The following is a 13,395-nucleotide window of genomic DNA, read 5'->3' on the forward strand; positions in this document are numbered from 1 at the left end:
CTTTTAATCTTACTATTAAAAAAGTTAGATGAATCGCTATAAATATCTTCGCTGTACTTCTTTCTTATCAAAATTAAATAAATGTGTATTGAACTATTAAAGGGGATCAAAATACTATCTACAATGGACCAATATTAAATGACAGACAAAATACAAATAATTGGTTATATTAATGTTATAACCTAACCGAACAAAAAAGTTGAGTCATTTATTCATATAAGAATTAATAAATTTAGAATAAAATTAATCTTTAAGGCAGTTAAAGGTATGCAGCTATAACAAATCGTGCATATTTCTTGTTTGTATACATGAAACATAATGTATTTTGTTTGGCGTTACAACTGGTAGACAGTATAGGACTTGATTTATAATAAATTCTCTCCCGGTTGATCATTTAATACACCAAAGAAAATATTTTAACATAGAATATTGTAATTATTATTAAGTATAATAATCGTTAATTTTCATAGGAATAAGTGCGATGAACACTTTTCCACTCATATATGTGTTAACGATTAATGAATACCATATGCAGTCGATATGTAATTATAAGATCTATCCTATACTATACGTAAGTTCCTTTAACGTAAAATAGTATGTACAAAATAATAGTGTGTAAATATATCAATATTTTTGTTTTATTTTCAATTTTAGCCTTTATGCGTTTTATACTTATTTATTATACCATTATTCTTAACCGTATATATAAGTTTGCAAAATGTATAACGCTAAACACAAAGGGCTATACAATGTTATGTCAGTGAAACACTATAAAAGCTCCATTAAAAGGGCGAGTGTTGTCTTGCATTTTGATCAACGTACAACATATCATAGCAAATCTGCATTCAGTATTCTACCATGTCATACGATCGAAATAATGTAAAATATTAATTTAAAATTAAGACTAATGTTATCCATAATTCGGTTGTTTCCGATGCAACACACATATGTACATTATTGATTAATTTATAGCAATTAATAAACAACTGAAATATAAGGGTAATCACCTTTTAAGTAATCTAGAATTATTTATAAGAGGGGGTTAAGGGCTCAATTTTGTTCAAAAGTCATACATTTAATTATCTTAATAATAATATTAATGTATCGGTTGTGAATTTGTTGTCGTCAATTACTTAAAAACATCAGTAGCGTGCCTGGGATTTTGATTTAGGGGTGGTTTCAAGAAGTAGGAGGGACAAATTTCTATAGGACTCTAATAAACAAAACAATAATGGCATTATGAAATGATAGGTCTTAGGCACTTATAAACTGCTAATGCGAGACACTACACAAGTAAAATAACAACGTTGTGAAAATAGATGATATTAAACTATCAAATAATATAAATATTATTAATAGAACAATTTTTTTGGTCAAACAGGGAGATTTTAACCCCTATCTTCCCCCTGGGCTTATCAATGATAGACACTACGGATTTTAAAAAAAATGTTTGCAACCATCTTCTTTCTTTTCGTTCCTGTTTCCTTTTTTTTAATTATTGTATGATTAATTCATAAAATAAAAGCAGCGGCTGCATCTGAATTGGTTCCCATACCTGAAAATTGACATCCGAATTGGTTCCCGACATTCCAGGCAACACACATCCGAATTGGTTCCCAATAAATACTTTCGAAAAAGGCGAAATCCAATCTAATTATATTTATTATTTAATATTATTATTTTACTAACATTTTGAAATTTCCCATCTTTATAAGTACCAAGGTGGATTGATAAGTACGAATTTCGGAATGGATAAGATGAAATAAATTGTCATTTAGATAAAAACCGTGATAAAACGGGCGTTATATTATCGATATTGACGGATATCTAGTCGTACTTATGAATCAGTACGGCATTCAGTAATCCGCCGTAATAACCGCAGAGTGTTTGTATTAGTGATTGCATTTGTGTTCAAATCTTTTCGAATATGGAATTTCTGTACAGCGAAAAAAATAAAAAACTTATTGTATTTGAAGGTTATAAATTTGGGTTTCAAAAAAAGTTGGCAGACGACATTGACCGTTGGACATGAGGAAAAAGAGCATGTAAGTCGTATTTGAAAACAAATAATTTAAATACAATTGTTGATAAAAATATAATACATAACCATAAAAAAGACGACGAAAAAAAACTTAACAGACAGAAATTAAGCAATATTTCAAAACGAAAAGCTCAAGATGCATTACATGAGCAGCCAGCAAAAATTATTCGCTGTGAATTGGCTAAATCCGATATTGAAACCATAGATGCTCAAGATGTACGTAGAATTAGAAAAAATATACATACTAGTCGATGTAGTACAGTACCCAAGTTGCCCAAAACATTGAGCGAGATTCATAATATCTTAAATAATTATAATTTAATAACTAATCGTGGAGAAAATTTTTTATTTATTAACAGTGCTGAAACCAATATTATTGGTTTTTCATGTGATAGCGATTTGGAAGTATTGCGTCAAATAAAATCTGTGTTTATTGACGGTACTTTTAAAAGCTGCCCAAAGCTTTTTTGCCAACTTTTTTCAATTCACGGTGTAAAAAATAATTACTATATTCCTCTAGTTTTCTTTTTACTTCCAAATGAAACGAGTGATACGTATACAAAAGCTTTCCGTTTAATTCAAAATTATTTAAGCCCGAATGAAATATATATGGTTTTTGAAAGAGCCATTCGTGTAGCGATCTCCGAAGTATGGCCTTTAGCCCAATTAAAAGGTTGTCGGTTTCACTTGGGTCAATCATAGTGGAGGAAGATACAACAATTAGGGCTTTCAAATTAATTTAAAAATAATGATTCCGAAATAGGACAAACATTAAAAAAAACCCCCCACATGCGAAGGATGTGGGACCCCCTCACTATCAAACATATACTAACGGAATACCAACTATATCAACAGGAACGAATAAACCTCAATATTACAGAAACACTTGATTCACTACTCGGTCCGGATCCCGATCAAAACAGGAAAATACTTAATTTTTTAAAATCAACTAATTTAATAGACCAAATATAATGTAAATGTAAATGTAAATACAATTATGTAACAAAGTATCACAAAAAAAAAAAACTGTAACTAATGGCCTAAGATGCCGGGTTGTAATAAATAGATCAATAAAAAAAAAAAAAAAAAAAAACATTAAAATTGTTTTTTGGCTTATCTTTTTTATCACCCGAAGAAGTTAACGATTGCTTTACTAATGAATTGATGTCATTAAAACTTAAAATTAATGGAAAACTTGAAGAATTCTTTGATTACATATTAGAAAATTATAGCTTATTTCCACCATCAATGTGGGCTGAATATACCAGTAGTATAGAACGAACAACTAATTGTTGTGAATCATTTCACAGCAAGTTCAACAGTTGCTTTTATTCCGCAAATCCAAATATTTTCCAATTCATGAACGTATTAAAAGAAATTCAAATTGAAACTTATGTAAAATTACGAAGTACTGATAAAAAACAAAATGTTAAATCTAAAAATAAAAAAACGTATATCAAAACAGAAATAGAGAGATATAACAATAATGAAATAAATCGATTAGAGTTTATAAAAAATGTTTGTTATAAATTTTTACCTTAATAATACAAAAAATAATAAGAATAATACTTAAAAATAAATTGACGAATTAATATTATGTTTATTATATTATTATAAGAATATCATTATACAAATTAAAGTGAAAAAAAATCAATTTTATATATACATACAGTCCTAAGTCTGTATAAAATAGGAAAGAAAAAAGAAAATATTTTGACCCGGGAACCAATTCGGACGTTTCGGAACCAATTCGGACACTCCGAAAGCAGCATGTATCTCATAATTATATACATAAGATTTATTTTTTCACGAGAGTACGTACATTTACCGGGAACAGCATACTCACATCGAACACATGAGTGCTTTGGAGTTAATCAATTCCGCTAATTCATTGTCGCCCGGAGGGTGGACAAGAGGGGGAATTTCCCCCCCCCCTGCAATTCAATAGAATGTTGAATATTTTAACTTTTATTTTGATTTATCAACATTTTATCGATATTTTTACTTTAGTGTGTGCCGTATGGTGTTGTTGATCGTAATAACAATATACTCGTATTATAAGGCGTACCTACAAAATAATACGTATTACATTAATCGCGCAAAATTAAATACGTTTCAATTCTGTGAATTTATATTAATCGCCTAGTGTGTAAACCACTTATGACGATCGACGCACCACGCACACATAGCTTCAGTTTTTATTTAACTAATTTTTTAGGTTGTAAGGAATATATTTTTTAATGTTCTTTTTGGTGTTGGATTTCATATAATTCTAACACAATTTGTAGTTTACAAGGAATAAACTTTTTTTAATGTATTTTTTTTTGTGTTTGATTTCATTATGCCCCCCTGATAAATTTCCTGCGGGCACCCATGTTCGAATTATTTAAGAGGGACCTATTCGAAATCGAATATTCGAATAAGTCGATTATTCGAATATACATCACATCTCTAGTAAAAAGGAAAATTTATTTTTTATTTAACGCGACAACATTGAGGTCCATTAGCTCGTTATCAGCTAAAACTGAGAGTGTCCCACATAAACATACCAGATAGCGGATGACAAATTATAACGTATTGAAGTGTGTCAGTGGTGGCTATTTGCTAACACGGCAATGTTTACATTTTAGTACAATATTGATAAGAGAGATATTGATAATTTTGAAGTTTTCTATACACGGTACATCATACTTTTCAGTGTTTTCACAGTTTTAAGTTTTAACATATCATTTGTTCCATTAATAGTAGTTTTAAAATAAATATTTATTAAAATGGTTTTTTCTTGCTCCGTTCATTGCTTAAATCGACAGATACCTGGTTCAAATATCCATTTTTTTTCGTAAGCAAATATTTAAACTTTTATACAATATATAATATTTCAAATCAATCTTATTGTTTTTATTATTCATTATATAAATTTAATGAACGTATAGATTTCCATTAAAGAATGAAACTAGAAATCGGCTATGGATGCAAGCTGTTACTCGAAAAGGATTTTTCCCTAATAAGTACAGTAAACTATGTAGTGATCACTTTGATCGAAACAGTTTTTATTCTCAACCTTGAAGAAATTACTAATTTCGATTAAAATACAGTCCTAGTATTTTCTTGACATCACTTTTATTGACCAATAGACAACCATTGATACCTCGAAAGCTGGATTTTGAAACAATTATTTTTACTACTGATGAATCAGTTCAACAACCTACAAACAAATCAGTAGAAGAACAAATTGACGAAAATTAGTATGAAAACATTAATTTGATATGATCTTCAACATTATATCTGTTAAAAATTTAGGTACTTGTGTGTTATCACGCCTATCGCCAACTCATTGTAACTACCTTGATTTCGAACGCATTATTATACGTAACATATTTTTAATATGTTTATAATAATACAAAACTACCCAAAGCTAAAAGTCCAATGTATTTATTGATAATATGATAATAACAAGTCAAATATAATAAAATAAAATATGTGATAATATAATTTGTCAAATTTATACGTCAAAAATTACGAGTAAAATTTAGTAAAAATTTCATTATGATTAGTATTCCTCCTCATAAGTTCCGCCAATTAGGATTCTAAATGGTGTCTCGCTGTACCTCTATGACGTTTGTAATTCTCCATTTCGCCGATCCCCAAAGTCTTTCTATTTCTTGTGTGTCTCACTATCTCTCCTTATGTGTGACAAGTGTACTTGGATCAACGAAATTATAAGAATGATTCATATACCAATATGAGGTAGGTAGTCGTGATAACGCACAAGTACCAAAATTTATAAGATTAAGAATATAGGCATGTATACATTTTTAATATATATTTAATTTCAGGTCCAATAATTATTACACCATTGACTGAATTATCCCCATCCAAAACTAGTAAAATAAATGAAAAAAAAAGATGTAATCAATACGTTGATAATTTGGAAGGTAATGAACTTTTTTAATTGCATTATTACAGCCTTCGAGGTTATGTCCATAGATTATATAACAATAATATGAAATTTCAAAAATTTGTTCCTTTACTTACTACACCATCAAATGTAAAAGACCCTGTTACTTCTTATCTCCAAGAAGAAAATTGAACAACATACCTCCTTCTAAATATAATTTAAAAAACAAAATAAAAAAATTAGACCAAAAAACAGAACCATGAAACAACAAATCAGAATGCAAAAAAAAATATATATAGCATCAATGAATTATTAAAAGAAGTTAAAGACAAAAACTTGTTAGAGACAGATTCTGAAATGTTACTATTAAATAAGTTTAATGGACTTTCTTAGAAAATTGTAAGCAATATGCTGAAAAATTCAAATAACAGAAGATATAGCAAAATTATTAAACAGTTTGCTGTTATGTTTTATTTTTATTCGCCTAAATATTGTGAATATGCGCAGTATGGATCAAATTTTACATTAGCTTTTATACTAGATTTTATTTTATCAGGGATGGAAAATGTTTTTGAAAAAATCAATAAACAATAACAAAATCGAAAAAATTAAAAACATTTGCCATCCCTGGTTTTTATTATGATTTTATATGTAAATAATTAATGTGTAATTTTTTTTTTAGATCTATTTAGATTCTTCTTCATCAAAAGGCAATTATAAATTGGACTTTATCAGTTAATGGTAGACCAGGGTTCCACCGTGAAGTTTTGAATTCCAGAAATACACTAGATGAAGTAGGCAAACACTGGAATTTAATATTAGATGCCATGTCAATTAAGAAACAAGTTCTGTGGAGTGTTAAAGAAATTAAATTTCTAGGCTTTTGCAACTTGGCAATGAAATTTATATTGAAGTTTTTATGTTACTAACACAAAATAAACACACTGTATTGATTACCCAACTTACAATACTTTATTGCTTAGTTCTCAACAGTCAAATAACAAATACAAAATGAAACACTGGGTAAGAAGACTCTGTGCACAATGACCATCCGAGGCAAACATTGCGAAAAAGCCCCCCCTATCATCCATGAGTAGAGAGCACTTGACTGTTCTCCTCTCTTTCAACTACTCTAATATTAATTGTTATCAAAAAGATCAGAAACATAAGATATTGAAGTCCTTGTTTTCGTACTTGTTAGTTTAAACGAAAAATGGAAGCTACCCATCTGCTATTTCTTCCTAAATAAAATAACTGTTGTAACCCAAGCCGAATTAGTTAAAACTGCACTTACTTTTACTCATAATGTAGGATTAAAAGTATGCAGTATAACTTGTGATGGTGCCTATAGTAATTTAGCAACCATGGACATTTTAGGTTGTGAATTTGATCATAAAAAACTTGAAGAAATTAAATGTTGGTTTAATCATTCTATAAATGATAGTAAAATTTATTTCATACCTGGTGCATGTCATAATTTGAAACTGGTTCGTAATACATTAGGAAATTGTAAGACACTCAAATCTGATAAGGGTTATATACGGTAAGAACACATAAATTAATTTCACGATTTACAAAATAAACTGACTTTCAAATTTAGGAATAAATTAAGTATGTCTCATAAAAATTGACATAGTAATAAGATGTAAGTCAAATTTGAAGCCCAAACCTTGAGTGCATCAACTGGTGCTGTTCTAGAATTTCATAAAAAATTAATTTTCCTAATATCTCCAATGTAGATGCTACAGTACAATATTGTCAGGTGATAAATAAAATTTTTGATTTTCTTAATTCAAAAAGTTATTTTTCAAAAGGCTTTAACTCTCCAATTTCTATAAATAATATAGTATTAAAATGTATTCTACTACCATTAGTTAACTATTTATACACTTTAGAATTTAATGATGATTTTCAACATAAATCAAATACAAAAACATTTATTAATGGGTTTAAAGTTATTGCTGAAACAATATCTTCTATACAATATACATCAATGAACTTTTCATATTTATTGACATAAAAGTTTTCTCAGGACCATTTGGAATAGCTATTTGGTAAAATTTGACAGAGGTTAGGATCAAATAACAACCCAAATGTTGTGAAATTCAAAATTGCTATAAAACAAATACTTTTAAAAAATTGTGTAAATAGTATGTCCAACGATAATTGCAACATTTTTGATGATGTAACAGGGGGGGGGGGGGTAGATTTTAAATAGAGCAAAAGGATGATAATTTTGAAGATAATTTTTCTCAAAATCAAGAGGAATTAGATGTTTTAAATAGAATGTTGCTATTTAATGATCTATATCCTATTATGAAAGACACCAAAGATAATTTTATTTATTATACTTTAGGTTATATTATATTAATCAGATTAAAGTTAATTGATTGTGAATAATGTAAAAAATGTCTTTAGAAATGTAACGGATAGTTGCATGCTAACCGTTTGATCATTAATTTCAGCTACTAGTAATCTAGTCAACGCTTGGATATAGGTATAATGATGAAATTATTAATACTCTTTATGATTAGTTGGTTTATTAAACTATTAAATTATTCTAAGTACAATAAATGAAAATTAGCTGTTAAAATTATAAGTCCTGACAATTAAACTTTATAAAAATATTTCTAAGTCCAGATATTTAATTTAGCTGTTGAGATTCTAAGTCCAGACCGTGACATACACTAGCGTGAAGATGCTCAGTGTCGCATAACTAGAACTCGTCTGATTTGCCCTGGTTTTTGGGTCTCTTTAATATCTGATATATGCAAGTGTGTGTGTTATATGAAAATGATAATAAAAATATATTTCCTTATTCATTCTGAGTGTGTGTGGGCATCTCCCGACCAGCCCATAATTACTAACGCAGAGATCCAGGATGTGGTCAATATTGTTTTGATTAACTATTTTTATTTCAATTTCCCATAAAATGATTATGTGATCCAATTAAATAGAATTTATTTAATTTATCTCACGGGTGTGTTTAATCAATACAGTTGTTCCTTATTGAATGATATGTGATATTTTGTGTGTTATCCTAATAATTATTAATTTGTTTCCTTGTTCAATTCTATGTATGTGTGAAGTTTGTGTAATAATGTGTATACTTTAATTAATCCAATTATTTTATATTTAATACATTTAATTTATTAAATGTCTCGTAATGTAGGGTGATCATAGTATTAATGTTATCTAAGTACGTGGGACACGACAGGATCATGATTCAGTGGCGTGCGGTAATATTTTATCTTGGGTAAGTGCTAAAAGAAAATTTCAAATTAAAACAAAAAAAAAAGGTATTTTATTGATAAAAAATAAAAATTACAATCTAAAATTTATTTATAGATAAAATCCATTCGTCTTTCATGTTTTAAAAATTCGTTAATAACTTTATCATCAAATTCTGGATGAATTTTTTCTTTGTGCAGGAGTTCTTTTTCGATTGAAATTGATGATAATGAACTTTAATAATAATGATAATGTCTTTCTTGCCCTTATGTAGATCTTTGATACGATTTTGATTCGTTTTAATGCCGAAAAAAAACGTTCAACTGAACCTGTTGTACTAGGAATAGTTAAAATTAGTTGATCGAGTTTTAAATACTTCTTGGAACGCCGATATTAAATCATTTATCCTAATTTTTTTGACTAAATCATATGGATTAGTATACAAAAATTCTTCAGATGGTATAATACAATTAATTTGTTTCGTAATCTAATAAAATCAAATATTTCTCCGAAAATTGACTCTCGCAAGTTTTCTAGAGCAGAGTTTGGAAATTCGTTCGTGTAGTTTGAATATTTACTTGGGTCAACTAATGACAAAAATTCAAATTTATTTAAAGAACCAAATCGCGCTTGCAAATTTGCCTATATGTTATCAATTATTTCATTAAAAAGTACTCTGTAAAATGTTTTTGGGTCACGAATTTTACGCTGTAGCTCAAAATCGCCTTTATCTAATAAAACTGTTTCCCATAATTTTTCAAATAGATTTAACAAATAATTTTGTAGTTGACATTTAGTTTCATCAATTTTTTTTCACACAATATAAAATATCTAAACGTTTAGTTTGTAACACTTCATATAAAATATCAGTCAAACTAAATATTATACTAAATACTATTAGCAAAAAGTATGTTTGTCGACTATCTAAAAAATTGATGAACCCTTGAGATAATACTATCGCTTCATTACCCCAATCATTGGAATTATCTAATACGTGTTGAAAAAACTCTATGAAATATGAATTGTATTCATGAACCGTATTTACTAAGCGAGAAGAAAAATTCCATCTAGTCGGCGCATTTTTTGGCATTTTTTTTCTTGTAAAATTAGATAAAGCATGTGTACGTTTAGAAAATTTAGTAAAAAATGATCCCATACCAGTTAGTGTTTGAAAAAAAATCTTACAGTCTTTTATATTTGATGCTGATTGTGAAAGTACAAGATTTAATGAATGACTAAAACAATGGACAAATAATGCTTTTGGGTAGAGCTCCTTGCTCCTTTACTTTAACTTGTAGTCCTCCAACATGACCACTCATAACGGCCGCTCCGTCATAAGTTTGAGCTACTAATTTATGTTTTAATTCATACCTTTTAACTATATCAACTACGTGTTTCAATAAACCGTCTGCTGATCTATCAGCACTAACGTCGACAAATGAGATAAAACGTTCATGTGCTTCTCCGGTTTCATGCTGGACATACCTTAAAGTCGTTGATAATTGAGACAGATTTGTTATGTCTGAAGTTTCATCTAATAATATTGCAACAAAATTAGAACTTTTTATTTTTTATTCAATAGACGTTAATTAATATTGGTGTAGATGAAATAACTCCAATGAGTGAATTCATAATACGGCATCAACAAATAAAAAAGGAAATATTCAACACAATAGAAGCATTAAATAATTGCTATGAAGATAGGTATTCCCAACTATTTACATAATTACAACTATTATTTTTAATTATATTAGTTACTTTGCCGGTTACATCTGCATCCAGCGACTTCGTTTTCGTTTTGATATCCTATTCAACACTTCGATGTTTGAAATCATATTTACGAAGTACCTACTAATGGTAAAAATCGTCTATATGTTTGGCAGTTATAAATATATATCGTGATATATTAGTGTCAATAGAAGATGCAATACGTGAAATAAGTATTACAAGTCATCGATTAAGATAAATGTAATAATTAAACATTATAAATCAGTTTTCAAAATATAAATATTATTGTAGACAAATATGGTATATTTTTTCATAATTATATTCATGGTTTATTTTTCAATTAAGGGGATTCGGTCCGTGTAGTTTTTAAGGAGTTGAATATAGGCAATTTGTCACACGCGTGCGTGAACGCCATGAGAGTGCGTGTGAAGTAAATGATCACTAGTGTGTGTAATTACCCCGCTCTATACCCTCTTTCAATATGCCATGCCGGGCCATATTAATCTCGTGTTGCTAATCACCAATGCATCGGCGCGGCGGCAGAACCAGTTTTCCAATAATAGTCCGTATTTTACTTAATACTATTGCCGACGTAATCGACATTTTATCATAAATAAAGTCATCAATAACAAAATTAAAAATTAGATTATCATTTACGTTTTAAAATTTAATTAAATCTATATAAGATTATAATTATAAGTTATAAGCCTGTTGTGAGTGAAAGTCCTCGGTCAAGCCACGAATAGATAGATAATATGAGTATATGTGTATAGCGGCATACTACGAAAATAAGCTAATAAAACATTATATTATATATATATATATATATATATATATATTAATATCTCATAAAAAGTAGACATCTTTTGAATTATACGTTCTATTGCAAATGGGTGATATAAGCTATCAATAAAAATTTCAAATTTTATTTTATTTTTATTTATTATTTTTCATAACACCTCCCTTGGAAATTCCTAGCTATCTCCCTGAATTCGCTAACCTGTTAAACAAATCCTATTGTAAAGAGTTTACCTAATATATTTTGACCAATGAAGTAAGTTCTTGTTTTTTAACAGTGTTCACTGACCAGTTAGCATATTGAATTGGTCAGGCCGACGAGGGCAGCAAGACGTTGTTTAGGTATATGTTATGCCCATGCAGTCTAACTTGAAAAAGTTCAAAAAGTTATCATATAACAATAACCTATAGTATATAGTTCAATTTGAGTACAATTTACTAATAGAAGTTCCTCAAATCCTATTAAGACAAGGCTCACATTAGGTTAAAACTTAAAATAAAGAATAACTCCTTAAGGAGGTTCAACATTTATTATTCAACTCAATTTTGTTAATTAGTTGCATCGTATAGTAATCATATTTTATATATTGAAATTTATTTAATTGATCCATCGATAGAAAATGTTCTTCAATCGAATTGACAAAAATTCGAATGGTAAAATTAATAAATGTAAAAAATACTGTATTATATTTAAGTGTTTATATGTTTATATGTTTACCGAATTGTTTGTTTTTTTTTAAGTCTTAAAACTCATTTTTTGATTTAGAAACAAATTGCGTTATGTTACCTATGCACTCCCTCATAATTATGCTACTGCTAATATTAATGATTTGATGACCTGATGTATATAACTTAAACAATTATTATGTTAATGTATTATGTTATGCATGTAAATATTCCTTTAAATAATTTATTATTTAAACATGTTTTAAAAATTCACGCAAAGTTAATATTGATAATCTGTAGTTATAATTGATAAGCGATAGTTAGGTTTTTATATTTTATATTTTTGTATTTTATTTTCAATATAAGGATTTTTGTCATTTTACATTGGTTATTTCGGCTAGATGAAAAAAAACTCTTTTTAATTATTATTATGATACGGGAAATTTATTTTTCTAAGGCTGGCACAACCGATCTCCCGAAATTCGATTTTGGTGATAACTCGTTGTTATCAAAATCGAGAGAACTGTCTAGCCCCAGCGTCTAAGCACAGGAATGCACCTTATGCATTATATGCATGCGCAGAATTTATTCACCACTATCATAATGTTAGGCTGTTATCAATTATATCAAATCACTATATTACGATAATAATATTATTATAATAATATAAGTTTTGAATCAAATTATTCAAAATTTGAACATACTACATACGAAGGTATTTTACATTTTTTTTTTGTGATTCGACCATTTCAGTAAATAAATCATTATACATACCAGATACATTAAAAAAAAAATCAAAACAGCAATAACTATCTAATATGTTGAGATAGCTTTTAATAATATTTATTTATATCTACATTTACTCAATTACCTATTTGAACATTTCATAAACCAGACTTTACCAAATTTACTACACAAAGGCTATTTACTAAATGTTTTATTGAGTACTAACAATACAATTCACAAACATCTTAAACATAAAAATTCAATATTATTTAATACCTATATAAATGACATTATCTTAATAGTAAGT

Source organism: Sipha flava, unplaced genomic scaffold, assembly GCF_003268045.1.
Source record: "Sipha flava isolate LNK unplaced genomic scaffold, YSA_version1 250_pilon_pilon, whole genome shotgun sequence".
NCBI lineage: Eukaryota > Metazoa > Arthropoda > Insecta > Hemiptera > Aphididae > Sipha > Sipha flava.